Consider the following 16,414-nt stretch of genomic DNA (forward strand, 5'->3'; position numbering starts at 1 on the left):
CAGCCCCAGACCTCGCACGCATAATCAAACAGCGGGCGGAGGTAGAGGCGAAAGACGAGAAGGCCATTCGCTGGCGACAGCTCAGAGTGTTCATTGAGGAATGGGTAGAGAGCGCCCATCCGTTGAATAACCTTGAGTCTCACGTCTTCAATGTGAGGCTTCCAGGTCAACCTCTTGTCCAGGAGGACCCCCAGGTAGCGGACGGTGTCACTCCACGGGATTTCGACGTCGTAGAGGCGGAGTCGTCGTTCCGGTGCAGTCCTCTTCCTCGTGAAGACAATGGCCTGCGTCTTCGCCGGGTTAAATGCAATGCGCCATTTCGCAGCCCAATCTTGCAAGGCGTGACAAGCTGCCTGAAGGCGAGGGATCAGCACCTCGCGCCACCGACTTCTAGAGAACAACGCCGAAACAGCCGGTTTTCGGTTATATCATTTTTTTCCAACGCCAGTTTACACTGAGTCTTAAAACAGCTCTAAAAACAGGTTTCTGTAACAACCAAAACTCATTTTTTATTCCTATTATTTCTTAAAAAAAACACAAATATCGAACAAAGATTTAAAAATTTTGAATCTTAGTTTCAAATACATAAATTGAAATATTAAATTGAATAGCCAAATAAGACAAATTAATCTGTCCATTGTTCGCTGCTTTTCTCGAAAAGTGATAAGTGTTTTAATACTACAGATCACATTCATTCTGATTTTTTAAATCTCTGCTCAAAAATCATGTCGTAATCGAGGATCATACCACCACCTGGACATTACGAATAATAAGTGCTGAGGTGAAAACTGAGTTTCGAGTACAGTTTTTCGTGGCAATTCGTTCATTTTCAAGGGCTACGAGCAGGTGAGGCATATTGTGTGGACACAGGCAGCAGATCATCTCCTTTCTATTTTTATTGTAAACTGTGAATCAGTTGTTAAGTTTTAAATTTTCTGTTCCTATGATGTTGCAAGTTTGTTGTGGCTCCTCCTGTCTTTAATATTTTAAAGCAAATCCAGCATTCAGGGTTGCCCCATGTTCTGGAAATCAAATAATGTCAGGAAATTTCAAACGTGTCAGGGAAATCAGGGGCAACGGCCTTGCCGCAGTGGATTCACCGGTTCCTGTCAGATCACCGAAGTTAAGCGCTGTCGGGCGTGGCAAGTACTTGGATGGGTGACCATTCGGGCCGCCATGCGCTGTTGCCATTTTTCGGGGTGCACTCAGCCTCGTGATGCCAATTGAAGTGCTACCCGACCGAATAGTAGCGGCTCCGGTCAAAGAAAACCATCATAACGACCGGGAGAGCGGTCTGCTGACCACACGCCTCTTCTACGAGGTGCATTCAAGTTCTAAGGCCTCCGATTTTTTTTCTCCAGACTGGAAAGAGAGAGAAACAAGCGTATTGTTTTAAAATGAGGCCATGTTCATTGTCAATACGTCCCAGAGATGGCAGCACCGTACGGCAGATGGAATTTTACCGCCAGTGGCGAGAATGAGAACTGTTTTAAATACTTAAAATGACGACGTTTTCCTTACTTGAACAGCGTGCAATCATTCGCTTTCTGAATTTGCGTGGTGTGAAACCAATTGAAATTCATCGACAGTTGAAGGAGACATGTGGTGATGGAGTTATGGATGTGTCGAAAGTGCATTCCTGTGTGCAATAGTTTAATGAAGGCAGAACATCGTGTGACAACAAACCGAAACAACCTCGGGCTCGCACAAGCTGGTCTGACGACACAATCGAGAAAGTGGAGAGAATTGTTTTGGGGGATCGCCGAATGACTGTTGAACAGATCGCCTCCAGAGTTGGCATTTCTGTGGGTTCTGTGCACACAATCCTGCATGACGACCTGAAAATGCAAAAAGTGTCATCCAGGTGGGTGCCACGAATGCTGACGAACGACCACACGGCTGCCCGTGTGGCATGTTGCCGAGCAATGTTGACGCACAACGACAGCATGAATGGGACTTTCTTTTCGTCGGTTGTGACAATGGATTTTTCAATCCAGAAACAAAGCGCCAGTCAGCTCAATGGATGCACACACATTCACCGCCACCAAAAAAATGTCGGGTAACTGCCAGTGCTGAAAAAATGATGGTGTCCATGTTCTGGGACAGCGAGGGCGTAATCCTTACCCATTGCGTTCCAAGGGGCACTACTGTAACAGGTGCATCCTACGAAAGTGTTTTGAAGAACAAATTCCTTCCTGCACTGCAACAAAAACGTCCGGGAAGGGCTGCGCGTGTGCTGTTTCACCGAGATAACGCACCCGCACATCGAGCTAACGTTACGCAACAGTTTCTTCGTGATAACAACTTTGAAGTGATTCCTCATGCTCCCTACTCACTTGACCTGGCTCCTAGTGACTTTTGGCTTTTTCCAACAATGAAAGACACTCTCCGTGGCTGCACATTCACCAGCCGTGCTGCTATTGCGTCAGCGATTTTCCAGTGGTCAAAACAGACTCCTAAAGATGCCTTCGCCGCTGCCATGGAATCATAGCGTAAGCGTTGTGAAAAATGTGTACGTCTGCAGGGCGATTACGTCGAGAAGTAACGCCAGTTTCATCGATTTCGGGTGAGTAGTTAATTAGAAAAAAAATCGGAGGCCTTAGAACTTGAATGCACCTCGTATCCACCCGATGGCCTGAAGATGGAGAGCAGGAAAAACAGGGAAATTTGAAATAAAAGCTGGGAAAATCACGTTTTGTCTCGGTAGATGATTTGTTCGAGATATCATTCAAAGTATGCAGAGAATGCTAGTGTTTTTTCTACAACTTCTTAGGGTTCCTGTAAGGTAGAGTAAGCCGAAAAGTGCTGTTATTTCAGTCTCATCAGTGAGTCTAGCCTGTACATGTCTCTGAAATTTAATTTTTAAATTTCTTACATAAATATTTGTGCATTTAACTATAATTTTATGAGCACTACTGTCGAAGAAAAGATAACTTATCTTCAGAAAGTATTGCTGATGCTTGCATCTTGGGGCCAGGCAGATGATTTATTATGTTCTCTGACTTTGTTCTCTCGTTTCCTTTAGGAAAAGACAGAGACCATTTTGTTTTACTGCCCTCCCCAAGATAATAGGAAATACTAGACTCACTGTTCTTATTATCATATTCACTGCAGTGTGTTCAGTTTCAGTATCACGATCGCTACCCATTAGTTGATCATCTTCATCTGAATCAGATTCTTCAGAATCAAACACGTTATTTTCATCACTCTCTGCATCTTCGTCGAGCCACCTCACCCACACTTCAGATTCGGAAGACACATCCACACTTCTTTTCGTTATATTTGACATCACTAAAATTAAAATTAAAAAAAAATGTTTATGAGTAACGGTTTCTGTAAAGTATAGTACATGTTGAAGATTGCATAAGTAATCACTTTAGTTAACATAGGTATTTTTTCTGATTAATAAAAATGTTAAATATTGTACTTACAACGAATTTAGTATGAAAGATGTTTAAAAAAGAAAACACCTACCTTAAGAAACTGGTGCGTGGTGGACAGTTACACCCCAACTCAACACAAAAGTTTTGTCTCAAATACAGATAGTGTTGAGGATCAGTGGACAAAGTTCAAAACCATCGTACATTATGCGTTAGATGAGTATGTGCCAAGCAAGATCGTAAGAGATGGAAAAGAGCCACCGTGGTACAACAACCGAGTTAGAAAACTGCTGCGGAAGCAAAGAGAACTTCACAGCAAACATAAACATAGCCAAAGCCTTGCAGACAAACAAAAATTACGCGAAGCGAAATGTAGTGTGAGGAGGGCTATGCGAGAGGCGTTCAATGAATTCGAAAGTAAAGTTCTGTGTACTGACTTGGCAGAAAATCCTAAGAAATTTTGGTCTTATGTCAAAGCGGTAGGTGGATCAAAACAAAATGTCCAGACACTCTGTGACCAAAATGGTACTGAAACAGAGGACGACAGACTAAAGGCCGAAATACTAAATGTCTTTTTCCAAAGTTGTTTCACAGAGGAAGATTGCACTGTAGTTCCTTCTCTAGATTGTCGCACAGATGACAAAATGGTAGATATCGAAATAGACGACAGAGGGATAGAGAAACAATTAAAATCGCTCAAAAGAGGAAAGGCCTCTGGACCTGATGGGATACCAGTTCAATTTTACACAGAGTACGCGAAGGAACTTGGCCCCCCTTCTTGCAGCGGTGTACCGTAGGTCTCTAGAAGAGCGTAGCGTTCCAAAGGATTGGAAAAGGGCACAGGTCATCCCCGTTTTCAAGAAGGGACGTCGAACAGATGTGCAGAACTATAGACCTATATCTCTAACGTCGATCAGTTGTAGAATTTTGGAACACGTATTGTGTTCGAGTATAATGACTTTTCTGGAGACTAGAAATCTACTCTGTAGAAATCAGCATGGGTTTCGAAAAAGACGGTCATGTGAAACCCAGCTCGCGCTGTTCGTCCACGAGACTCAGAGGGCCATAGACACGGGTTCCCAGGTAGATGCCGTGTTTCTTGACTTCCGCAAGGCGTTCGATACAGTTCCCCACAGTCGTTTAGTGAACAAAGTAAGAACATATGGACTATCAGACCAATTGTGTGATTGGATTGAGGAGTTCCTAGATAACAGGACGCAGCATGTTATTCTCAATGGAGAGAAGCCTTCAGAAGTAAGAGTGATTTCAGGTGTGCCGCAGGGGAGTGTCATAGGACCGTTGCTATTCACAATATACATAAATGACCTGGTGGATGACATCGGAAGTTCACTGAGGCTTTTTGCAGATGATGCTGTGGTGTATCGAGAGGTTGTAACAATGGAAAATTGTACTGAAATGCAGGAGGATCTGCAGCAAATTGACGGATGGTGCAGGGAATGGCAATTGAATCTCAATGTAGACAAGTGTAATGTGCTGCGAATACATAGAAACAAAGATCCCTTATCATCTAGCTACAAAATAGCAGGTCAGCAACTGGAAGCAGTTAATTCCATAAATTATCTGGGAGTACGCATTAGGAGTGATTTAAAATGGAATGATCATATAAAGTTGATCGTCGGTAAAGCAGATGCCAGACTGAGATTCATTGGAAGAATCCTAAGGAAATGCAATCCGAAAACAAAGGAAGTAGGTTACAGTACGCTTGTTCGCCCACTGCTTGAATACTGCTCAGCAGTGTGGGATCTGTACCAGATAGGGCTGATAGAAGATATAGAGAAGATCCAACGGAGAGCAGCGCGCTTCGTTACAGGATCATTTAGTAATCGCGAAAGCGTTACGGAGATGATAGATAAACTCCAGTGGAAGACTCTGCAGGAGAGACGCTCAGTAGCTCGGTACGGGCTTTTGTCAAAGTTTCGAGAACATACCTTCACCGAAGAGTCAAGCAGTATATTGCTCCCTCCTACGTATACCTCGCGAAGAGACCATGAGGATAAAATCAGAGAGATTAGAGCCCACACAGAGGCATACCGACAATCCTTCTTTCCACGAACAATACGAGACTGGAATAGAAGGGAGAACCGATAGAGGTACGGAAGGTACCCTCCGCCACACACCGTCAGGTGGCTTGCGGAGTATGGATGTAGATGTAGATGAACTCACTTCAACGTCCTGAAACAGGCGCGTGGTGGACAGTTATACCCAACTCACTTAAACGTCCTGCTGCTCTCTGTTTAGCTGTCCAACTGACGTTCGCTGTATATGGATCTTCAGTAATGCAACCATTGGAAAGGTACTGAGCGTGGGAGCGCTGCACCTTTAAGCATAACGGAAATAATCACAATGCAAAAGCTCTGGGTGACAAGTGTAACCTACGCGCCCACTCCAGGGTTAATAACAATGCTGACAAAAACGAGCGACAGTTACATATCATGGAGGATTAATACAGCATTGCTAAGACAATAATGCCCCTGTTGCCGTTCGTCTTGGCGTTAAGGTGCGCGTGCGCGGCCAGTGTGCTAGACTTGAACCCACCTGTTGTGTATCGTAGTTTCTCACTCTCGTTCCTGGACATCCGTTGTGCTGTAGAATGGTGTCAACCATAGTCGGGAAATATTTTTACGAAGCAGTGAAGTACAATTCTGCATTTATTTAATAGATGAAATATTTGTCTGTCATTTCTATGAAATAACAATGAGGAAGACATTGAGGTAAGAGTAATAAATTAAAAACTTCACAACAATTCATTCGTAGTACACAATCAAAGTAACCTGTGTCTACCTAATACGTCCTTGTCTGCTTGTAGACATTGAAAACGGACAAAGTAACACGAAAAACAGAGTTCTTTAACATCAGTTTCCACCATTTGTCACTGATTATTCATAATGTCCAAATAGTGGTTTGATCCGCGATGAAATGATTTTCGAGCAGGGTGTAAAGAATTAAAATCAGTGCAGAGCACTGGTGATTGCTTTGTAGTATACAACCATTTCATCACTTTCCGAGAAATGCAGAGAACGGTGGATGGTAAAGTTTTCTTTTATTTGCTTATTCTGTTTAATATTTTGTTCCTACGTACCTTGAAAAAGGAATTCAAATTTTTTCAGTCTTTGTTCGATTTCTGTTTTTTACAGGAAATAATACGAATAAATAAACCGAAAATCGTTTGTTTCAGAAACCCATTTTTTAGAGTTGTTCTAACACTCAGGGTGAACTGGCGTTGCAAAAAACCGACATTACCGAAAATCAGTTGTTTGAGGGTTAACCGCAATCCCTACTCTGTGTCAACCACTCCGTTCTGGCCCGTTGGTGAGCTTGCGCGCAATCGTTAAGAATGTTGGAACTGCGTAATGCGATCCAAATTTTGGGTGGATAGTGAAATCTGTGTGTGCTTGTAGAGACGTAGACGATAAAGCAGTTTAGCTAATGAGTAAATAGAAGCTTTCGAAATGTGGTGCTATAGAAGAATGCTGAACATTACGTGGATAGATCGCGTAACTAATGAGGTACTGAAAAGAATGGGAGAAAAAGAAATTTACGGCACCACTTGGACCGTATGAGGCCCAATACACATATCAGTATATGAGCATCCGTCATCCATAAAATTCGATTGTGAAAAGATATGATAAACAGAAACCTAACCCTAAAGGCAAGATGAAGCACGCAGCAACATTTTGCGAAGATTTTGGAAATATATTTCACAATATTCGAAAAAATATTACAAAGTTTTGTATATGTGAGGGCATGTTGCCAGTCGGTTTTCAGGTGGAATGCATATTGTTGCAGTCGGCCATCCATCTAAAAGAAGAGTGTGAACTTCCTATCCATCATTATCCCCTTCTGCACAGTCATGCGCTACGTATGAAATCTTCGTTTGTAAGCACAAATGTTTGTGAACAGTTATTTTCTAGAGTAAAGCACACAAAGCGCAAAAATAGAACCAAAATCTCAGATGAATACCTTCTGAACATCCTGCGAATCGCAACAACTTCGGTCGACCAAAAACAAAGCCAAACGTCACATTAATTCTGTGATTTTTAATTACTTATATATAAAATTATTGGTGAAATCTCATATACGCTCAGTTTTAATTTTCTTGTTTAAGCGTTTAACGCTGACGTGAAGTGACAAAACTCACGGGACACTCCTAATATCGCGTCGGACCACTGCCTCTATAGACGTCCATAACTGAAGAACAGCAGGATTTTATGCACGACCACTTCCTCTATAGCCGTCCATAACTGAAGAACTGAGCAATATTTTGTGCACGAACGGACTTCTTGATTATGTCCCATAAATGTTCGATTGGATTCATGTCGGGCGAGCTAGTCGGCCAGATTATTCTCTCAAACTGTCCAGATGTACTTAAAACGAATTGCGAACAACTATGGCCCGGTGACACGGCGCATTGTTATCCATAAAAATTGCATCGTAGTTTGGTATCATAAAGCCCAAAAATGGCTGGAAATGATCTCCAAGAAGCCAATATAACTATTTGCAGAGAATGATCGGTTCAGTTGGACCAGAGGACCCAGTTCTTTCCATGTAAATATATCCCACACTATTACGGTGCCACCGCCAGCTTTCACGGTGCCTTGTGGACAACTTGGGTCCATGGTTTGGTGTGTACGCCCCAATCTAACCGGATCATCACCTCTTACCAAATGAAATCGACTCTTACCTGTCCAAACCTCGGTTTTCGTGTCGTCTAAGGTCAACCGATATGGAGACAAGCCCACGGAAGGCGTTGCAGGCGCTTTCGTAGTGTTGCGAACTGCACTCGCGTCGATCGTCTGCTGCCATAGCCCAAGAACGCCAAATTTCGCCGCGCTGTCCTGCGTCCCACATTGATTTCTGCGATCATTTCATCTAATGTTGCTTGTCTGTTAGCACCGACAACTACCCAAAGGCCGCTGGTTTCGGTCGTTAAGCGAAGGCCGTCGACCACAGCGTTGCCCGTCGTGAGAGATAATGGCTAAAATGTGGTACTAGCGGCATTCTCTTGACACTGTCGGTCTCGGAATATTGCATTCCATAACGATATCCGAAACGGGATGCCCCATGCGAGTAGCTTCAACTGCCTTTTTTCCGACTGAAGACAACAACAATAATAAGAATAATTACACTACTGGCCATTAAAATTGCTACACCACGAAGATGACGTGCTACAGACGCGAAATTTAACCTACCGGAAGAAGATGCTGTGATGCGCAAATGATTAATTTTTCAGAGCATTCACACAAGGTTGGCGCCAGTAGCTACACCTACAACGTGCTGACATGAAAGTTTCCAACCGATTTCTCATACACAAACAGCAATTGACCGTGTTGCTGATGAAATGTTGTTGTGATGCCTCGTGTAAGGAGGAGAAATGCGTACCATCACGTTTCCAACTTTGATAAAGGTCGGATTGTAGACTATCGCAATTGCGGTTTATCGTATCTCGACATTGCTGCTCGCGTTGTTCAAGATCTAATGACTGTTTGCAGAATAAGGAATCTGTGGGTTCAGGAGGGTAATACGGAAAGCCGTGCTGGATCCCAACGGCCTCGTATCACTAACAGTCGAGATGACAGGCATCTTATCCGCATGGCTGTAACGGATGGCGCAGCCACGTCTCGATCCCTGAGTCAACAGATGGGGACGTTTGCAAGACAACAACCGTCTGCACGAACAGTTCGACGACGTTTGTAGCAGCATGGACTATCAGAAGACAGGAGCGCCTGCGATGATGTACTCAGCGACGAACCTGGGTGCACGAATGGCAAAACGTCATTTTTTCCGATGAATCCAGGTTCTGTTTACAGCATCGTGATGGTCGCATCCGTGTTTGGCGACATCACGGTAAACGCACATTGGAAGCGTGTATTCGTCATCGCCATACTGGCGTATCACACGGCGTGATGGTATGGGTGCCATTGGTTACACGTCTCGTTCACCTCTTGTTCGCATTGACGGCACTTTGAACAGTGGACGTTACATTTCGAATGTGTTACGACCCTTGGCTCTACCCTTCATTTGATCCCTGCGAAACCCTACATTTCAGCAGGATAATGCACGACCGCATATTGCAGGTTCTGTACGGCCCTTTTTGGATACAGAAAATGTTCGGCTGCTGTCCTGGCCAGCACATTCTCCAGATCTTTCACCAACTGAAAACGTCTGGTCAATGGTGGCCGAGCAACTGGCTCGTCACAATACGCCAGTCACTACTCTTGATGAACTGTGGTATCGGATTGAAGCTGCATGAGACGCTGCACAAGTACACGCCATCCAAGCTCTGTTTGACTCAATGCCCAGGCATATCAAGGCCGTTATTACGGCCAGAGGTGGTTGCTCAGGGTACTGAGTTCTCAGGATCTATGCATCCAAATTGCGTGAAAATGTAATCACACGTCAGTTCTGGTATAATATATTTGTCCAATGAATACCTGTTTATCATCTGAATTTCTTCTTGGTGTAGCAATTTTAATGGCCAGTAGTGTACCTTGTAATAATGCGTGGCCCTCCAGGGTTGCCGAGAGCGCTAACGCACCGCTTCCTGAACTCGGGTAGGCGCGCCGGAGCCGGATCGAATCTTCGCGGCGGACTAACGATGTAGGCCAGTGTGCCGGTAAGCCTGGATGTGGTTTTTAGGTGGTTTTCCACATCTCACTAGGGAATACTGGACAGGTCCCCACGTTCAGCCTCAGTTGCACGACTCGCAGACATTTGAAACACGTTCGCACTATTCCATGGATTACCCTAGACGCAGACAGTTGGGGTACACACGTCCCGTCCCGGGGGAGGGTGTGGGGGAAGGGGTGACGACAGGAAGGGCATCCGGCCACCCCTTAAAATTAAAGCGCCAAATCCGTTTAACCATAACACCAGACCCCCCTAAGCAGGGATTAATGCTTGGAAAGAGAGATCTTAGTAACAATGCATATTTAGGTCAATTAGTTGCCGTATTTGCTATAAAGTACTAAGGTGACTTAAAGGACGAGTGTATCCTTGATATACGGGAGGTGTTGGTAATTTTTCCGCGTCCTTCGGCGTGCAGCCTGGCTGCTTGCTGGTGTAACAGCGAACGGTGAGTTTTCCGAAGCGCAGGTGCAAACGTTGCGCCGGCGTTGTGGAAGGCGCAGATAAGCTCACTGAGAAGGCGCCACGTCCCTGCTTTCCGCTTTTACGGCCGCAGATAACGCAAGCTTTTTGTTCTGCAGCAGTGTATAGCCGCGTTAAGCTGGCGCGCTATGCGAGCGCCCACGGCGGGTTTCAGAACACGCGTGAATTCACAACCCCCGTCACCAGATTTCCCTCGATGTACCAAACATCCCGCATCACAGACTTGTGTTGAAAGGAATATTTTGACTGGTCGCCACAAAGCTGGACTCAGGATATTCAGCCATTGTTAGATATTTTTAGACAGTTACATAATATACACTGATGTAACAAAAATCTTGGGATAGTGGTGTATGCATATACAGTTGACGGTAGTATCGCTTACACAAGGTATAAAAGGGCAGTTGATCGGCAAACCTGTCATTTTTGGCGAACCATGTGAAAAGGTTTCCGATGTGATTGTGCCCGCACGACGGGACGTAAGACTTTGAACGCGGAATGGTAATTGGAGATAGACGCATGGGACATTACATTTCGGAAATCGTTAGCGAGTTCCGTATTCCGCGATCTACAGTATCAAGTGTGTGCCGAGAATAACAGATTTTCTGGCATTACAACGCAGAGACCGATGGCCTTCACTTAACGACCAGGAGCAGTGGCGATTGGTTACAGTTGTTAGTGCTAACAGACAAACAACACCGCGTGAAATAGTCGCAGAAATCAATTTGGGACATACGACGAACGTATCCATTAGGAGAGTGTGCAAAATTCGGCATTAAGGGGAGGTTTACTATCTTTTGGTTAAAAAACTCAGTTACGTTTTAAACTGCATTTTTGGATCCATAAAAGTGTTTAGAATCCACCCCTGAAACGGTTTTTCCGAATACGAAACGGAAATGTTTGTTATTCGCGGTTAAACAAACAAATGCACCTGTCTGAAATCGGCCTTTTTCGCGCACTAGTTTTTCTTTTCTTTTGGTGGACGACTTATTGTACACGTGCTTGGGAGGAAACACGCATAATTCAAATGAAAGTTTGAACACTTGTGTATGGATGTTAGCCCCCAAGCATTTGCTTTCTGGTGCGAAGATTATGGAGATTGCGACTTTCCTGTCAGTGAGCAGCTTCAACGAAGGGTATTCAGCAATTCTGAAGACCGTGACAACTATGGACTTCACCCTGGGACTCTATTCGACGCAGTTCGCCAAGCATTCGGACGACCACCGGATTCGAGCGGGCGAAAAGCGCTTGTCACCGGCCGTACCGAGCCCCTCTGGAGCAGCGCAGGGTGGCCCAGATCGTGCAGAACGCCCTCTATGAGGAAGAGGAAGGAGTAGTTTATGGACCCGGAATAGCAGATTGAACATACGTTGCATAATATTGCATTTATATCTAGTCAAAACTTCAAACGTGTTTTTCTCGAAATAACTTTTTTTTATCGTGCGGTATGGTAACATCAAATCTTCTGAACCGACTGGCATGATTCTTTGTTTCCGACGTAGCTAACTAAATTGTGTAGGAGTTGTACCACTTTTATTCCGATCCATCAACTATAAAGATTTTTACTTGGCCGACGAAGTCGAAAAATCGATGAAAAAAACCCAATTTTTTTTTTCAGATGCGCGCCATTTTGTTTCCTATGGTCCAAATAACTTAAGCGAGGTGCAACTCCTAAAGAATCTTATATACTTCGCTAATTTCAATTTTGATTTCAGCCGAGCCGGCTTAACTGTGACATACCGCGCGTGGTCTACATCGAAATATTGTTTCGTTCCGACGGCACTCCCGCCTTTGCTTTTCGACATTTCCGGTCGAAAAAATTCGTTTGCAGAGGAAATATCAATAAACATTTTGACCAAATTTGACATTCATATCTAGAACACTTCCTGAGAACAGAATGCTCAAAGAACATGCTTTTTTCGGGCTAAAGAAACCTCCCCTCAAAGGACTTTGGCAGCAGATGACCGACGCGAGTGCCTTTGCTAACAGCACAACATCGCCTGCAGCGACTCTCCTCGGATCGTGACCATATCGGTTGGACCCTAGACGTCTGGAAAACCGTGGCCTGGCCAGATAAGTCCCGATTTCAGTTGGTAAAAGCTGATGGGAGGGTTATAATGTGGCGCAGACCCCGTGCAGCCATGGAACCAAGTTATCAACCAGGCACTGTGCAAGCTGGTGGTGGCTCCATAATGTGCGCTGTGTTTACATGGAATAGACTGGGTCATCTGATCCAGCTGAACTAATCACTGACTGGAAATAGTTATATTCAGCTACCTGGAGCCATTTGGAGCCATTCATGTTATTGTTGTGACTTGGCAAGACAGCCAAGCCACTATGAGGAAGCCGAAAGACACGCGTTAAGCTCACGCAGGCTGGCGTGAGGTCTAGAACATGTAAGGAAGTTAGACTTTAGCAAAAAAGGTCGTAGCTGTTGGAATACTTAACTTTAATCCATAATTGGTGAACATCGGTCTGACGGTACATGCATCACAAGATAAATAGCAAATGATAATGGCGCCTTGCTAGGTCGTAGCAAATGACGTAGCTGAAGGCTATGCTAACTATCGTCTCGGCAGATGAGAGCGTAATTTGTCAGTGAACCATCTCTAGCAAAGTCGGCTGTACATCCTTCTGAATCGGCTTAGTGTATTCATCTCTTGGTCTCCCTCTACGATTTTTACCCTCCACACTGCCCTCCAATACTAAACTGGTGATCCCTTGATGCCTCAGAACATATCCTACCAACCGATCCCTTCTTCTGGTCAAGTTGTGCCACAAACCTCTCTTCTCCCCAATCCTATTCAATACTTCCTCATTAATTATGTGATCTACCCATCTAATCTTCAGCATTCTTCTGTAGCACCACATTTCGAAAGCATCTATTCTTTTCTTGTCCAAACTATTTATCGTCCATGTTTCACTTTCATACATTGCTACACTCCATACAAGTACTTTCAGAAATGCCTTCCTGACACTTAAATCTATACTCGATGTTAACAAATTTCTCTTCTTCAGAAACGCTTTCCTTGCCATTGCCAGTCTACATTTTATATCCTCTCTACTTCGACCATCATCAGTTATTTTGCTCCCCAAATAGCAAAACTCCTTTACTACTTTAAGTGTCTCATTTCCTATTCTAACTCCCTCAGCATCACCCGACTTAATTCGACTACATTCCAATATCCTCGTTTTGCTTTTGTTGGACTTTCATGGACTTAATGTTCCTAAATGGAATTTTTATGGGTGGCAGTGCTGCGAGTCACCGAGCCATAATTGTTCGTGATCGGTTTGAAGAATCTTCTGGGCAGTTCGAGCGAGTGGTTTGGTCACGCAAATCTCCCGAAATGAATCGTATCGAAGATTTATGGGAAGTAATCGAGAGGTTAGTCCATGGGCAGCTGACTTGCAAAGACTTGTTGGGTCTTTGCCACGTCGAGTTGCGGCACTATGACTTCTGCCATCTGACCCACTTAAACGTTTCAGTGCGGGTATCTCTGGACCAATAGATACTCAAAAACGGCTTTGAGGGGAATGAATGTAAAACAAGGGCTACTGAAAGTACGAGGTGTATTCAAGTTCTAAGGCCTCCGATTTTTTTTTCTAATTAACTACTCACCCGAAATCAATGAAACTGGCGTTACTTCTCGACGTATATCGCCCTGCAGACGTACACATTTTTCACAACGCTTACGCCATGATTCCATGGCAGCGGCGAATGCTTCTTTAGGAGTCTGTTTTGACCTCTGGAAAATCGCTGAGGCAATAGCAGCACGGCTGGTGAATGTGCGGCCACGTAGAGTGTATTTCATTGTTGGAAAAAGCCAAAAGTCAATAGGAGCCAGGTCAGGTGAGTAGGGAGCATGAGGAATCACTTCAAAGTTGTTATCAAGAAGATACTGTTGCGTAACGTTAGCTCGATGTGCGGGTGCGTTGTCTTGGTGAAACAGCACACGCGCAGCCCTTCCCGGACGTGTTTGTTGCAGTGCAGGAAGGAATTCGTTCTTCAAAACGTTTTCGTAGGATGCACCTGTTACCGTAGTGCCCTTTGGAACGCAATGGGTAAGGATTACGCCCTCGCTGTCCCAGAACATGGACACCATCATTTTTTCAGCACTGGTGGTTACGCGAAAGTTTTTTGGTGGCGGTGAATGTGTGTGCATCCATTGAGCTGACTGGCGCTTTGTTTCTGGATTGAAAAATGGCATCCACGTCTCATCCATTGTCACAACCGACGAAAAGAAAGTCCCATTCGTGCTGTCGTTGCGCGTCAACATTGCTCGGCAACCTGCCACACGGGCAGCCGTGTGGTCGTCCGTCAGCATTCGTGGCACCCACTTGGATGACACTTTTCGCATTTTCAGGTCGTCATGCAGGATTGTGTGCACGGAACCCACAGAAATGCCAGCTCTGGAGGCGATCTGTTCAACAGTCATTCGACGATCCCCCAAAACAATTCTCTCCACTTTCTCGATCGTGTCGTCAGACCAGCTTGTGCGAACCCGAGGTTGTTTCGGTTTGTTGTCACATGATGTTCTGCCTTCATTAAACTGTCGCACCCACGAACGCACTTTAGACACATCCATAACTCCGTCACCACATGTCTCCTTCAACTGTCGATGAATTTCAATTGGTTTCACACCACGCAAATTCAGAAAACGAATGATTGCTCGCTGTTCAAGTAAGGAAAACGTCGCCGTTTTAAGTATTTAAAACAGTTCTCATTCTCGCCGCTGGCGGTAAAATTCCATCTGCCGTACGGTGCTGCCATCTCTGGGACGTATTGACAATGAACGCGGCCTCATTTTAAAACAATGCGCATGTTTCTATCTCTTTCCAGCCCGGAGAAAAAAAATCGGAAGCCTTAGAACTTGAATGCACCTCGTAAATACGGGGTGTTCAAAAAGTCTATCCGCAGTGCCGTATGATTGTTAGCCGCTCGTGCCATATGCCGCTGTGAATATACCGAAAATAAACTGAATGAAATACAAGTTATTAGTTTATTGAATACTCATTTTTACTTAGGAATTTTCACATTAAATGTTGAAGGTGCTCCCCTCCCCCCCCCTGTGTTGTTGAATACACAATTCAATTCGTCTAATCACGTTTTCAAACACGAGCTGTAACATTTCTTCTGTAACAGAAGCAGTGGAAGTGGATATTTCAGTTTTCAATTCATCATTGGATTTTTGGACGGTTTTTATAGAAAGTTGCTTTCGCTGCACCCCAGAAGAAAGTCAGGTGGTGTTGGGTCAGGCGATCGTGGAGGCTATAGTCCCTGAGAAATTATGCGATGACTAAAAACATCAGCAAGCAGTGACATTGAAACGCGAGCTGTATGCACGGTTGCACCATCTTGTTGAAAATAACTGTTCAGTGTTTCACTTAACACAAGTTCTTCTACGAACGAGTGCAGAATATCACTGCAGTATCGTTGAGCGTTTATTGTTACATTGAAAAATATGGGACCCACAATCCGACGTCTATAAATTGCAATCCGAACTCCTGTTTTCACAGAATGAAGTGGTTCGGACTTACGGACATATTATCGGAAGTATCGAGTAGTTTATCCTCAGACAAAACGCTAGGACGACCACTTCTCGGTACATCTGTCACTGAACCGGTACTTCGAAATTTGTTAATCGAATCTCGCTCAGTATCGCTAATGTCTCCGAGAAAACTGAATTAAATGTTTGACGAACTGAAACTGTGTATTAACCGCCAGCTTTGAACACTTGTTCGACTAAAAACACACGTCCTTCAGTGGTTAGCATTTTAACAGTGACAGAAACGAAACAAACGAACAAAGGAACCAAACTTAAAAGTTACGTCAAACGACACATACCAACGATACCACTGACGCGGGCTGAGATAAACGGAACTGTGGAATGTTGGGAGAGTCCACTTGA

At 44.4% G+C, this 16,414-nt stretch overlaps 1 pseudogene; it reads left to right on the plus strand.

Annotated features, from left to right (window-relative positions):
• The first annotated feature begins 1,072 nt into the window (after nt 1-1,072).
• On the plus strand, nt 1,073-1,190 carry LOC126109926 (5S ribosomal RNA; annotated as a pseudogene).
• The last annotated feature ends 15,224 nt before the right edge of the window (nt 1,191-16,414 follow it).

The sequence above is a fragment of the Schistocerca cancellata genome, chromosome 12 (genome assembly GCF_023864275.1).
Source record: "Schistocerca cancellata isolate TAMUIC-IGC-003103 chromosome 12, iqSchCanc2.1, whole genome shotgun sequence".
Taxonomy (NCBI): domain Eukaryota; kingdom Metazoa; phylum Arthropoda; class Insecta; order Orthoptera; family Acrididae; genus Schistocerca; species Schistocerca cancellata.